A 12,854-nucleotide genomic window follows, 5' to 3' on the forward strand; every position below is an offset into this window, starting at 1 on the left:
ACTGCAAAACAGTCATTTTAATGCCCACATGAACACCAGCCCTCAAGCACAGTAGGTAGAGGGCAAGACCCAGCTCAGCACCTGGAACCTGGTCCCTGAGCACCTGCAAATACAGTCAAGAGGGCAGCACCTGAGGCACATGTCATGGAAAAACTCACCCAGATGACTCAGAGAGGGCCCCTCCAGGGCCAGGTCCTGGCATCACCCCTGTCCCCTGCCTGCCCCCCAGTAACCTTGGAGACACTGAACAAGCTCCCTACCACGGGTCACCAGAAGCTTCGAGTCTCGAGTCCCTCACCCAACATTGGCATAGGCCCTTTCATTTTCTAGCGTTCCAGGTACTCGAAACCGGACCCATGGACGTCAGAGTAAAAACTGGATGGAGGGCAACTGAGGATGAGAGGGAGGAATCTCTGAGAATTTTCTGCAGGCAGTTTCCCCCTCCATCTCTGCTCTGACAACTCGTGATGGTGCAGTCTTCCTCAACGCCTTCAGCGAGCCGCCCAAAGACTGCGTACACCCTCTCCCACCAAGCACGCAGCGATTGATTAGGGCAGCCGGTCGCTTTGTTTGTCCAGATAAGGCATGGGAGCCTTCCCCCAGTCTGTCCCAGGGCCTCCCTCCCAGATGCCTTCCACCCCCCTTCCAAGAAGGCCGCTCCCTTAGGCAACACTGGGCTGTCTTCACAGCAGCCCAAGTTCCCCCCCTGAATCCCTGAATCCTCTCAGGTCCCCAGGAACCTGGTGCGTCTGAGAAATGGACTGGGGACCAGCTCTGGAGGAGAGCGGCGCGTCCCGTAGGAGGCGTGTTCCGGAACCGGTGGGGCACCCACACGTAGTGGCGGGGCGGGGGCCGCGGAGGGAGGGCGCGTCGGGGCGGGGGCGCCGAGTCCGAGGGCACCAGCGGTCTGTGGGCCCCGGGCGGGGAGCTGGGGCCGAGCCCAGGCGGCGGGAGAGAGGGCGCGTCTGATTCAGGAAGTTGTGTCTGTGACATCAGGGGCAGGACGGAGTTGGAGTGAAACCTCAGAAATGTGAGGCTCCAGCCTCGGGAGGGCAAAGAACGCACTGGGGGCTTTCCTCGTGGTGAGGGCAGGTACGCGCGGCGCCCGACCCCCACCTACCCCTCCGCGCCGCACCTGGCTCCGCAGGGGGGCGGGCTTCAGCGCGGGGACCTTGACCTCCGCCGGGACCCCTGCTGTCAGACGGGCCGCGCCAGACCCCGGCGCCACCGCGCCTGTAGGAAGCCCTCCGGTGGACTGCGAGGTAAGTCTCCAGACTGTGTATGTGTGTCAGGCTGTGTGTGTGTGTGTGTGTGTGTGTGTGTGTGTGTGTGTGTGTGTGTTTTAAGTTGCCCTCTGTTTGGAAGGGAACTTCCCGCTCACTTTCGTTCTTTGCAAGGAGACCAGCCCCAGAGATCAGTGAGATTCCAGGATAGTTTCTAAATAGCCTCTTGGCCCTTCACAACTTCGGTTCTAGTTTGTTTCCCTTCTTGGGAGGATTCTCAGCAGCTTGACATCTGCTTCTGGGCTGAGTCCGCATGGGCTGGGGGTGGCGGTTGGGGTGGAGTTCTCTTACTCCAGTTGACAAAGCTGCCAGTAGGAGCTTTGGGACCTGGGGACATTCTATTTGCTACTGAAAAAAAAGTCAAGGCCTGAAACCCACCAAAACGCACTCACGCTTAGATGTTTCTAAATTATGCTAAGTGAAGCCAAATTTTCAACGGGGCTAAGAAACTGGCCAAAACGAAAATATGGCGTGGAGCCAGGTGTGGAGTGGGAACCTGGCTGCTAGTCTCCAAGCCTCCAGGGGATTTACTGTGACACAGATTGCTTCCTAATTTCTTTGAGTCTCTAAATGGTCCTACTCCCAGCACCCCATCCCCCCAGACCACCCATGAAGGTAAAGGACACAAAAAGACCTGTTTCCCTAGTATTTCCAAGAGCTTCGCAGGAATACATTGTGTAGTGATTGAGTTAAATAAACTATAGATGTTTTGCTGGTGGGAACAGCAGTCCTGCCTAACCGAAAGGGAAACCGAAGCAGACAAGAATTGCCCTAATTTCACAAAGAATGCTGGCGGCCCGCATTCTAGCTACCTTGCAGGACTGCTTCTCGGATTCTGTTCAATAAGGAAGGGGAAGGGGGGACAGGGGGTGGTGCCGGTAAATGCACTTGAGCATGTCAGCAGCACCTTCCTTCAAAGCTGGTGCAGTTCATTTACTCAGCTAAAGTTTGGAAGAATCTGAAGCTAATTTGAAGGAGCCCTCATTCTGAAGTCCGGTTGGTAATGGGGAGAGCCTTGAGTTCTAAGGAACAGGTCTGAAAAGTACCACTGATGCGTCTCGTTCCTAACCCTTTTACAAACGGTTTGTCAACTTCCACCCAAAGAGTTCAGCAAGGGTCTTACCATCGACCTCCTAGTCTGATGTGCCTTCCCTTTGCCCAGTGCTGGCCAGCTGTGCAGGAAAATCTGGTTTCTTCTGAAATTCTGGCTCCCCATTCCCACCCAAGATACAATAGAGGAGAGGAATGCATGACAGAACAGATGTTTCTCCAGCCTCCATGCTTTGTCAATATCTAGCCTATAGAATAAAGTCAGAATGATTTCTGCCAGTTTCTCTGAATACTTAACTCAAGGGAATAATGGGCACCCAGCAAGCTAAGTTACTGACCTCACCAAAGAGGGATGAACATCCATTCCCCTCCCCACCCATTCCTGCAGCAGTTTCTGTACCTACTGTGTGATAGGCAGTGTGCCAGGACCTTGGAATCCAAAGATAATGAGATAGTTTCTGCTTTTGAGGACCCACAATCTAGTAAATGCCACGAGACACAGAAACAAATATGGTTCAGAATAATACACATTATAGTAACAATAGCTACAGAACACTGAAATAACCCAAAGGAGAGAGTGATAAACTCCCCTAGGAATTATCTGGAAGTTAACACTGCAGAAGTGATGGATGACCAAGGTGTTGGAAATGATTAGGAGTGATTAGGGAAAGGGTATTTCAGGCAGCGGGAAGAGTATATTCAAAGTCAAGGGCATGTTGGGGGAACTGTGAGTAATGGGACTTACACTACTCTACTGAGGAAGTCTTGGTTTTGGTATTTAAGCAGAGAAAGGGTGTGGTCAGATTTGTGTTTGGAAAGAGAACTAAAGGCCAGATGCAAGCTAGCTTGGAGAGATGGGAGGCAGAGATAAGGAGGACCTCAACTAAGATCATGGCAGCGGGAACTAAAGGAAGGGAATGGATGCTAGTGATGTTTACAAAGTTAGAGTCAAAGTACATCCTGACCAAGTGAACAGGGTAGAGGAGGAGTGAGCGGAAAAGAGGATGATTATAAGGTGTGGAGGTGGGGGGGGGGGGGTGCACTGTGATATCCAGAATGGAAACCATAGGAACTAAGGGAGCAGTGGACTTGAGAAATGGATTGTGGCAATTAACACTTCACACACATTTAGGACAGATGTACCCAAGAGATGCCCAGGAGGTGCCCAGGAGATTTCTGGTAGGCAGTGGCTATTCAAGTCTGGGGCTCAGGGAGAGATGGAGGCAGCAGGGCGCCTGGGTGGCTCAGTAGATTAAGCGTCCAACTCTTGGTTTCAGCTCACGTCATGATCTTGCAGCTTGGTGCTTCAAGCCCCACATCGGGCTCTGTGCTGACAGCGTGGAGGCTGCTTAAGATTCTCTCTCCCTCCCTCTGTCCCTGCCCCTCCCCCACTCACACTCTCTCTCAAAATAAATAAATAAGCATAAAAAAAAAAAAAAAACTAACTATCCCTGACTTGCATAAAAGCAGTGTTGAAGGGTGGCTAAAGGAGCCTGTAATAACGCTATCCGTGAGACCATGTTGACACTGAAGAATCTTGGATTTGGCCAGTACTCATTGGCCTGGAGATACTATTTTTATACCATATGGGGACTTGCTGGTGACTCTCTAGACTTCTAAGGCCTTCCCAGGATGCCTTGCAGGTGATATCTAAAATTCTAAAATGTTGGAGATGACCCTGCATTAGTGGCACACAGATGCATTTAACCAAACAAGTGAATCCCTAGGAATCACTTCATCATATGAAAAATGAACACTCTAGTTCAACTGTGAGATCTGCCAAGACCTCTCCAGAACTCATACCCCAAGTTTAGTAATACACCTGTGTGGGAGAGTCCTACCATCATTAAAACAAGAAGGATGACCTTGCCAGAGAAAATTTTAAACCCTTATTGAACAGTACTTGAGGTCTGACTGCCATGGCTCAGATCAGGAAATTATGTGACCCAGTGTGGAAGGAAAAAAAAAAAAACCTTGAACTTGGAAGTAGACAGACATGGATTCAATTCTTGTCTTGACCAGTTATTAGCTGACCTTGGACAAGTCTTTGAATTTCCCAGCTTCGTTTCCCTTATATTTGAAATGGGAATAATTATTACTCACCAGGGCAAATTGAATCAGAAATCAGAATCAAATTGAAAAAGAAAGTTACATTTAATGTGCTCCATAAATTGCAAGGTTCTATAAAAATGTAAGTTGTTTTATTATTATTACTAATCTTCCCTCTTGAAGCTACCAACTTACCCTGGACTGTGTAGGTGTAAGATCTGGGGAGAATCTTCGGCCCAGACTTGCAGCTTTTTAACTGTATGAAATATTTTAAGGCAGCAATTACAAAAGTCTCCTTCCGTCATATGAATGGCATGCATCTACTCTGGCTACTTCTCCTTTTACTCCTTACCTACAGTGGCCAGAGCCCAAAGAAGTGAATGTTTATGCAGGTCGTGCACAGCACAAGGATTCCTGGGAGCTCATGGCTGAAAGCAGCCAGTATTCTACTTACCGGGCCACGGACCTGCCCCGCTTGTACTGGGCCCACTCAGAAAGGAAGCTTTCTTTCCAATCCTCACCAAGGTGCTGGTTAAACCAGCACTGACCCTGAATCTGAGCATCGGTTCATGGCTTGGGTGTATCTGTGGTTTTCCTCTGTCCCGACTAAGGAACCCTAACGTTGTCCAACACAGTAAAGCTGACACCCAAACTTTCAACTAAAACAGACTTCCGAGAAGGGATGGCTGTTGATGAGCAAAAGAAAAAAATAACCACAGGCTCAAAAACTTCAAACGGAAAAACACTTTGAAATAAGCCAGCCCCACCCCTTACTTCACAGGTGAGCGAACTGATGTTCAGGGAGGCGAAGTGTGTCCCCAGCTCAACAGCTGATTAAGGGAGCGACCAGAACCCAAGCTCTGTCTCTCTCTGTTCAGGAACAGCAGACACTCTCTAGGGTTTCCGTCACCTGGACCTTCTGGACCTCACACTCAGGCACCCAAACACTGGCAGAGATGCAGAATGAAGAGGCTGGAAGGCTAAGCCCTCCCCAAGCAGCCTCCAGCAGGCTCCAGCCACCAGGAGCAGATCTTCCAGAGATGGGGGCGGGTCTCCTCTTTTAAGGCATCTCCGTACCATACCCAACACTTCCATTTGCTCAACTTCAATCCTTAACGTTTTCTCAAAAATTCCCAAACACCTCTCAAAAAAGGGAGACCGCACTGGGTGTCAAAATTAACTGAAACCCCTTTTGTGTTTCATTAAACTTGTCGTGAGGATGGTTTCAAGACCATCAGATAGGTCAGCACTAAACTTAATCCAATATTGATTTACGCTTTCCCGTTCCATGAGAAAGGCTCCGGGGTGAGTAACAAAAGCTCATGAGACTCATCACGGGCACTGTAAGAGAGAGAAAACACAGGCAGATAGACTTTTTCCCTCTTTATGCGGCAAGAGGAAAATCAACAGCCAATTCTTTGAAGGGCAGTCCCCAGGGCCACAGACCAGCTCAGGTTTCTGACTTTTCCCCCCACATGGGCCTGCGCCATCGGAGCAGAGCACCGCCTGGGGACATGAGTGGGCCTCAACGTAGCCTGGTTCCAAAATGAACCTCACGCAAACACAAGATTTCTTTCTCGGGGCAACTCCCAAGGGGCCACAGCAGTGTCCAAACCAAATCCCAGCCCCTGGCAAAAGACTTGCTCCCACGATTGTAAGCAAGCTGCTCCATGGAGTTTGTTGCTAAGAGATGAAAGAAATCCTAATCATCGCTGTCGTTCTTGGTCAAAATTGAAGATTGTGATTGTAAACCTTTGTGAACTTGCCTTTGCTCTTAACCATCTACAGTTTCTTCCCGTTAGGATGTCTTTCAGTTGACTTTTATTCTCCTCAGATACACTCCTGATTTCAAGCTGGATAGGCTTCAGGAAAGTGCATCAGCAGCTTCTTTAGTTTCCCAAGCGAGTCACAAAAGAAAAGTGGCAGAAGACAGGGAAAAAATATAACGGCAATAAGGGTAGTTGCATGTTATAGTATTTTTAGTCTTCAGGTTATCCTGAGAAGGTACACAAGTTTAGAGATGGTGCGGAAGTTGGTTAAGTAAGTTAACCCCTTAGCTGGGGTTAAGGTCAGTGAAAGAAGCGATGGAGGACGCAAAGTTGTCTTAGCCGCTGTGTTACGGAAACAGAATGGCGCACAGCGGACACGTCTTAGCCTACGTGGCATGCGTCCATGGCCCCCGTGGAAAGAGAAGAGAATGCTTCAGTGCAAGTCAGGAACCTGTTTTTCCCTCTCCAACCTGAGTGAGGATCTGAGTCTGCCCTTCTGGCCCTGGTTTCTAATCTTAGAATCTTTTGCAGCTGCACCAGTGGGACAAAGTGTGGGCTCTCAGAAGCTCTTCTGCTGTAAAAGCCCTGGCCATAGCCTGGAGGCTCCATTGGGCCACTCGTGTCCAGTGGCCTAACATCACCCAGGAACCATATAGGACAAAGTAACCTTCCCAATGATTCGGGACTGGGAGAAAACACGTTCATCCAACCTTTGTCGGTTCCTTCAGATTTCTAGTGTGCATGCTAGGCTCTCGGTAGCCATTTGTTCAACAGTGGTGCTAAGAATTTGAGGCATGCAATTTGACTGTCATGCTACACTCCCCCTCCCCCCCACCCCCGCCCCCACACCCGGCAGGTTGTTTTATGAGCACATCCCAATTGTTTATTCAACACGATGTGACAAAAAGTAGCAAAGCTGAAAGAGAACACATCCTCTTAAGGCCAGCCCTGCAGACTTCCCCCATCCATGGAGCCCCTTTCTTGTAAATGACTGAGGCTCGCACCCTCCCTTCTCTCTCTGCCTTCTACTCCTGACCTGAAACTTTCCCTCCCGCCCAAGGCCCACCATCTACTGAGTAGCAATTGCCAGTACAACACAGCAGTGGTCTAGAGTAAAACCTCCAGGCTCATCACATGTGTGACCCACACTGTCCCAAAATGAAACCTCCTCTGGGAGAGGGGAATACGTTTGCACCCCGCACCGTCCAGACATGACCTGCCCAGTGCTCTCCTGGTTTCTGAATTAGAAACTCAGTTCCTGCCCTGTGGGATACTTGGCCCAGAGCCTTCCCTCATTCAGAAAAAAGACAATGATGTGCTGAGTGCCTTAGGATACTTTGCTGATTTCCAACTACCGTGCTCTTCATAGGTTTTCACAAGGATATTATTGAACCCTCTGAGGAAAAGATGATTTTTACTGGGTTTCCAATGGACGAATGGCACAGATTTTCACAGCTGACCATGGAAGGAATATCTCATTTCCAGACAGAGGCACTGAGTCTCCCCTCCACCCTGTCTGGGACAAGGGACAGGGACTCAATCATAGAGCATGTGCCACATGGGGAAGGAGGTCTGATGTTCCTGACTGACATTTTCCAGGAATAAGTCTTCAGTGGTTTAAAAACATTATTCCTGGGGTGCCTGGATGGCTCAGTTGGTAAAGCATCTGACTCTTGATTTCAGCTCAGGTCATGATCTCATGGTTTGTGGGTTTGAGCCCACGTTGGGGCTGACAGCCTAGAGCCTGCTTCGGATTCTCTCTCTCTCTCTCTCTCTCTGTCCTGCCCCCACTCACACACGGTCTCTCTCTCCCTCTCTCAAAATGAATAAATAAACTTAAAAAAAAACAACAGTATTCCTTCAATAAGGAATCTCCACCATTGAAATATGTGATCATTCAACATTTGGTATTGTAATGAATGAATAAATACACATTAAAAAAAGAATCAATGCCATTTTATACATCTTAATTAATAATAGGAACTATATCATTGTTTTCCATTTACCATCTATGAGGTTTCAAGAAATTTTGCTTTACCTCCCCCCCAAGTTTTTAAGAAGGTGAAATTCACATGACATACAATTAACCATTTTATTTTATTTTTTAATTTTATTTATTTATTTATTTATTTTCACTTTAGAGAGAGTGGGGGAGAGGGGCAGAGAGAGAGAGAGAAAGAGAGCGAATCCCAAGCAGACTCCACACTGTCAACACAGCCTGAATCAGGGCTCGAACCCACAAACTGGGAGATCATGACCTTAGTCAAAATCAGGAGTTGGTCGCTTAACTGACTGAGCCACCCAGGTGCCCCTCTATTCGTCTGTTGATAGACATTTGGGTTGTTTCTGTCTTTTGGTGTTGTGAACGTGCATGTACGAGGATTTGTTTGAGTGCCTGTTTTCAGTTGTGTGGGGTACACACCTAGGAGTATAATTGCTGAATCATATGGTTATTTTATGTTTATCATTTTGTTTTTCCTTTTCCCACATTTTGATCAACATCCTGTCTTGATGATAATATGCATATTAAGTAAGCATACTGTCCTATCCCTAGTCTCTTATTTGTTACCTTTGATCTTATGCTTTAATGAAGGATATCAAACTCTGCTCCTTGTTGTCCTAGAGATGAGGTTATTTGTCTGCTTGAGAAAGAAACTGTTTGGACAAACGATAAACTCTCCTTGGTGTGACTGAGTAGGAAGTAACATAACAACAGCAACATTTATGGAGCACAGTCTGCATCGTGCCGGGCATTGCATTAAATGCTTCATCTACCTCCTCTCATTTAGTGTTCAGGACAGTGCACTTACTCTCCGTGTTTTACAGATGAGGAAACTGAGGTCTCTATTGAAAGCTAAGTGCTCTTCCCTTGGCTCCAGAGGGTCATCCATTAGCCTAGCCTACAAAGAAACTCTGCAGCTGTCACCAATAATGAATCGGGAGCTCACAGTCTATTTTGGCAGACAGATAGATAAAGAGGCAAATTACGACACAGTGTAGGAAATGCTATGAGAGGCATCACAACAGGGACCCACAGGACCCAGAGGGAAACCACTTAGCCCAGCTTCAGGTGACAGACTTCCCAGAAGAGATAAGATCGAAGTGTGTTATTTTATGTATAAACTTTTGTGACCCTTGGTAAGGTCTGACACTCCGCCATCACCCTTGGGCACCACCACTTGGTCATTAAATTCCCACTGCGCGGTCGCTGGCACATGGTAGATGCTCATCAAACACAGGTTAATAAACGTGTGCTTCTGCAGCTGGAACATCCAGCCCCTGTCACCCTGTTAACACGACTCCAAAAAGGGCCTGCATTTCAACTCATAGGCTTTCTCAATTCAGATATGGCCTGGGCATCAGGGAAAGAAGGTGAGAAAAGGCCTACAATGGCTTGTGTGGTTCTCTGTGATATCTGCGTGGGCACCATGTACATGAGAAGACGGGAAGGGTGGGGGGAGGGGCGGGAAGTCATGCAAAGGGCATTATGAGGAGATCTTGGCATGCCCAGGTGAGGAGGCCCTAGGGTTGCATGGGATTCTAAAGAAGAAATTAAATGAACCCGGTAAGCCACTTTCTAAAATCAAAATTTGTCCATTCACCTTGAGATTGTATTGTTGCTTCAGAGACTCCTAGCATATGGCCATGCTGGGTCTCAGCCAGCAGGTACAAGAAACAGCAGCTTCATGGGGAGAGATCTAGACTCGCCCCTCCCCTCCCCCCCCCCCCAGCCCCCAGTTGGTAATTCTCACTCCTCTGTCTTGGAGATTGTCAGTGAGATTTGGCCACCTTCAGTTGCCTTTGGTCAGGCACCTTCAGCTCCTCTTTGCAAAAGGAAAATTGTAAAAAACTCTCAGGAGGTTTGGAGGCCTCGATTTAGAAGGCAGAAACAGTCCCAGTGTGCGTCTAGCTGCATTTCCGTACACATTTCTCAAAAACTCTGTGTGTGCGTGACACTATATACACTAGAGGCCACAGGGAATTAAAAAAAAAACCCAAAAACAGCAAGTCCAGATCTACCTTCCATCTAGGAACCTGTGAGCACCTGCGAGCAAATCCTGCCCCTCTCATGCAGACCTGGGAGAAACAGCCTCTTGCCTGGGATTAGAGTCTGTCCTGGGATCTCTGCTCTTGAGGGCCACCAGCTCTTCACCCATCGCCCAGACCGCGCCATTCTCAACATTCTGCCACCTCCTCCATCCCTGGCCGGTTGGCTGTCCAGGCTCTGACCCACTTGCCTAAGCCGGAAACCACTGCTTTGGGCTCCACCCACTGCAAGACCTTCCTGTTCCGCCCAGGCCCCGGTCCTGGACCCCTCAACCTGCTGTAGCCCCACCTGCTATGCCCCCGGATGGCCTGGCCCTGCAGAGGCCTGTGCAAAGCTCATAGGGATACCAGGGCTCCAGTGCCAGTGATGAGTGTGGGCGCCTGGGCCCAGAGGAGATAACACCTTAGCCTTCACACAGGCGTTCTTAATTCTGTTTCTTTTCCATCCTCCAAAATCATAACCAGTCAGTTTGTTAACCATTCGACAAACGCTGAGCACCTACTATGTGCTAACACTAAGCAGTGGGGACTCCTAGAGGAAAAGCTCTCAGGTAGAGAGCTCAAATACAGTCATGTGGGAAAGTAGACGTAGCACAGCATCTGTACAGAGCACACGATCATCTCCACTGGTTGTCAGGCAGGTGAGGCAGCAGCGGGGGGAAGACATAGAGATATAGATCTCTATATAAACCAGGATTCCAGAAAAAGCCCCCAGGCCACCAGAGCCTCCTTTCTGTCACCCCTCTACCCGCAGGGGCTACACACAGGTCAGTCTTTGCACAGTTTAACAGGCCAGAGTGTTCCTCACTGGCTCTGCCAGAAATAGCAAGGGGTGCTTTTCCATTTTACACCGTGGCCTGCGTGTCCCTCCACACCCTTGAACCCCCCACCATTGAATCATTGCGGGGATCACAAGCTCAAATGCCTCCAGGGCCTGGTGGACAAAGCTAACACTTCTTGAACATTTACTTTGTGCCAGGCACTGTTTTACACGTTATACAGATTATTTAACTCATCCTATTTCCACAGTGGACCTATGACCCCAATTCTACTCTTACCCTGTTTTTACTGCTGAGGACTTTCTGAGGTCAGACAGCTAGTGAATGGAGGAGGGGCAGGCTTCCATCCAGATGGGTCTACCCAAAAGAATAACGCAGGTGGCATGGGGGTGGGGGGAGGATGTGATGTGAAACTAGAAATCCAGTCACTGGTCTCTGGTCACATCTACCTCACGGGCTTCCAGTTTGCAGCCTGTGGCTTGGGTTTGGCCTGCTTGGGCAAAAATCCCACTTGGTTTCCACAAACCTTCTTCTATAAATGTTTAGCAGTATTGGGTTGTCTGGGTGGCTCAGTTGGTTAAGTGTCCGGCTCTGGCTCAGGTCATGATCTCACGGTTTGTGGGTTCAAACCCTGTGTCAGGCTCTGTGCTGACAGCTCAGAGCCTGGAGCCTGCTTCGGATTCTGTGTCCTCCTCTCTCTCTGCCCCTTCCCCACTCATACTCTGTCTGTCTCTCTCTCTCAAAAATAAACATTTAAAAAAATTGATCATTAGCAGAATTGCTACAGGGGTAGGCTAACTACTAAGTGTGTGTGTGTGTGTGTGTGTGTGTGTGTGTGTGTGTGTAGGGAGAGAGAGATAGAGAGATCCCTTTGAACTTGTGCCAGCTGGAACTGGCTTTGGTTACCTTGTGACTCCAGATTTGAAATCAGTAGTAGTACCAAATTAAAGAATATGGAAAGGAATAAATTATGTCTGGAGTGGAGAGTCTGGAGTGGAGAGGGAAGGAGGCTGAAACCCACAAGCCACATCAAGTTTTCTTACACAACAATCTGCCTTCGTGGTTGAACTTGGAAAACAACCCTTGGAGGTCCTTGGGCCCAGCACATCATCGGCCACCCCCAGCGTTGCCCTTGGGCATTCAAGCCATAATAGGTGAGGAGGTGTGGGATGGAGAGTAAGTTTCCCAGTAGGCAGCCCTCCTCCTCAGGCCACAACCCCGAGGAACCCTCACCTTGGGCCAGGCAGCTCGCTGGAATGGCACCCACTGGAGCTTGGAGTGACTGGCCCAGAAGAGCTCTAAGGGAGGGCGGGCTGGAATGAGTTGTTGGCGTGTTGCCGTGGTAAAGGGGGGGGGTGGTTGGAGGCTCCATATCTGGGCCACCTTGATTAGATTCTTTCAAGAGCAGCTGGAATCCCTTTACTCCCATTCTCCCTACATTTTAATCATCCTGTTCTCCCTGTAGGTGCCCACCCTGATCACCCCTTCTGTGAAGCCTTGCCTAGATCTCTCACTGGAATTAACAGCTTCCTCCTGGCTGCTTCCATAACCATGTGTTTGCATTTCCCTTTGGACACTTAACTAGTCATGCTTCGTCGTTCTTCTTTCATGCTCCTCCATTTCCCCCAACAAAAAATAAATTCCTTGAGTTCACAGTCTACATCTTTAGTTCAGTTTGGAGTTCCTTACCCGGGTAGTTGGCAGGTTTCTGTTTCTTACTAGGCAGCATTATCTGGGAAAGCCTTAGAACGGAGAGAAGGGCTTCAGGCACCCAGTGGTTACTCAACATACTTGCACTGAGTTGGATCGTCTGCTGCTCCACCGCAGATACTGGAGATGGCAGCTCTTGGCCCCCTCAGCCTCAATTGTGGCAACAA

The 12,854-nt window shown here is 48.9% G+C and overlaps 1 long non-coding RNA gene across 1 annotated transcript; it reads left to right on the plus strand.

The window, feature by feature from the left end:
* The first annotated feature begins 872 nt into the window (after positions 1 to 872).
* On the plus strand, positions 873 to 12,639 carry LOC123585045. Its single transcript, XR_006705869.1, has 2 exons — positions 873 to 1,262; positions 12,443 to 12,639. It is a non-coding gene; the product is annotated as an uncharacterized LOC123585045 (long non-coding RNA).
* Positions 12,640 to 12,854: the final 215 nt, after the last annotated feature.

Source organism: Leopardus geoffroyi, chromosome C3 (assembly GCF_018350155.1).
Source record: "Leopardus geoffroyi isolate Oge1 chromosome C3, O.geoffroyi_Oge1_pat1.0, whole genome shotgun sequence".
Classification (NCBI taxonomy): Eukaryota; Metazoa; Chordata; class Mammalia; order Carnivora; family Felidae; genus Leopardus; species Leopardus geoffroyi.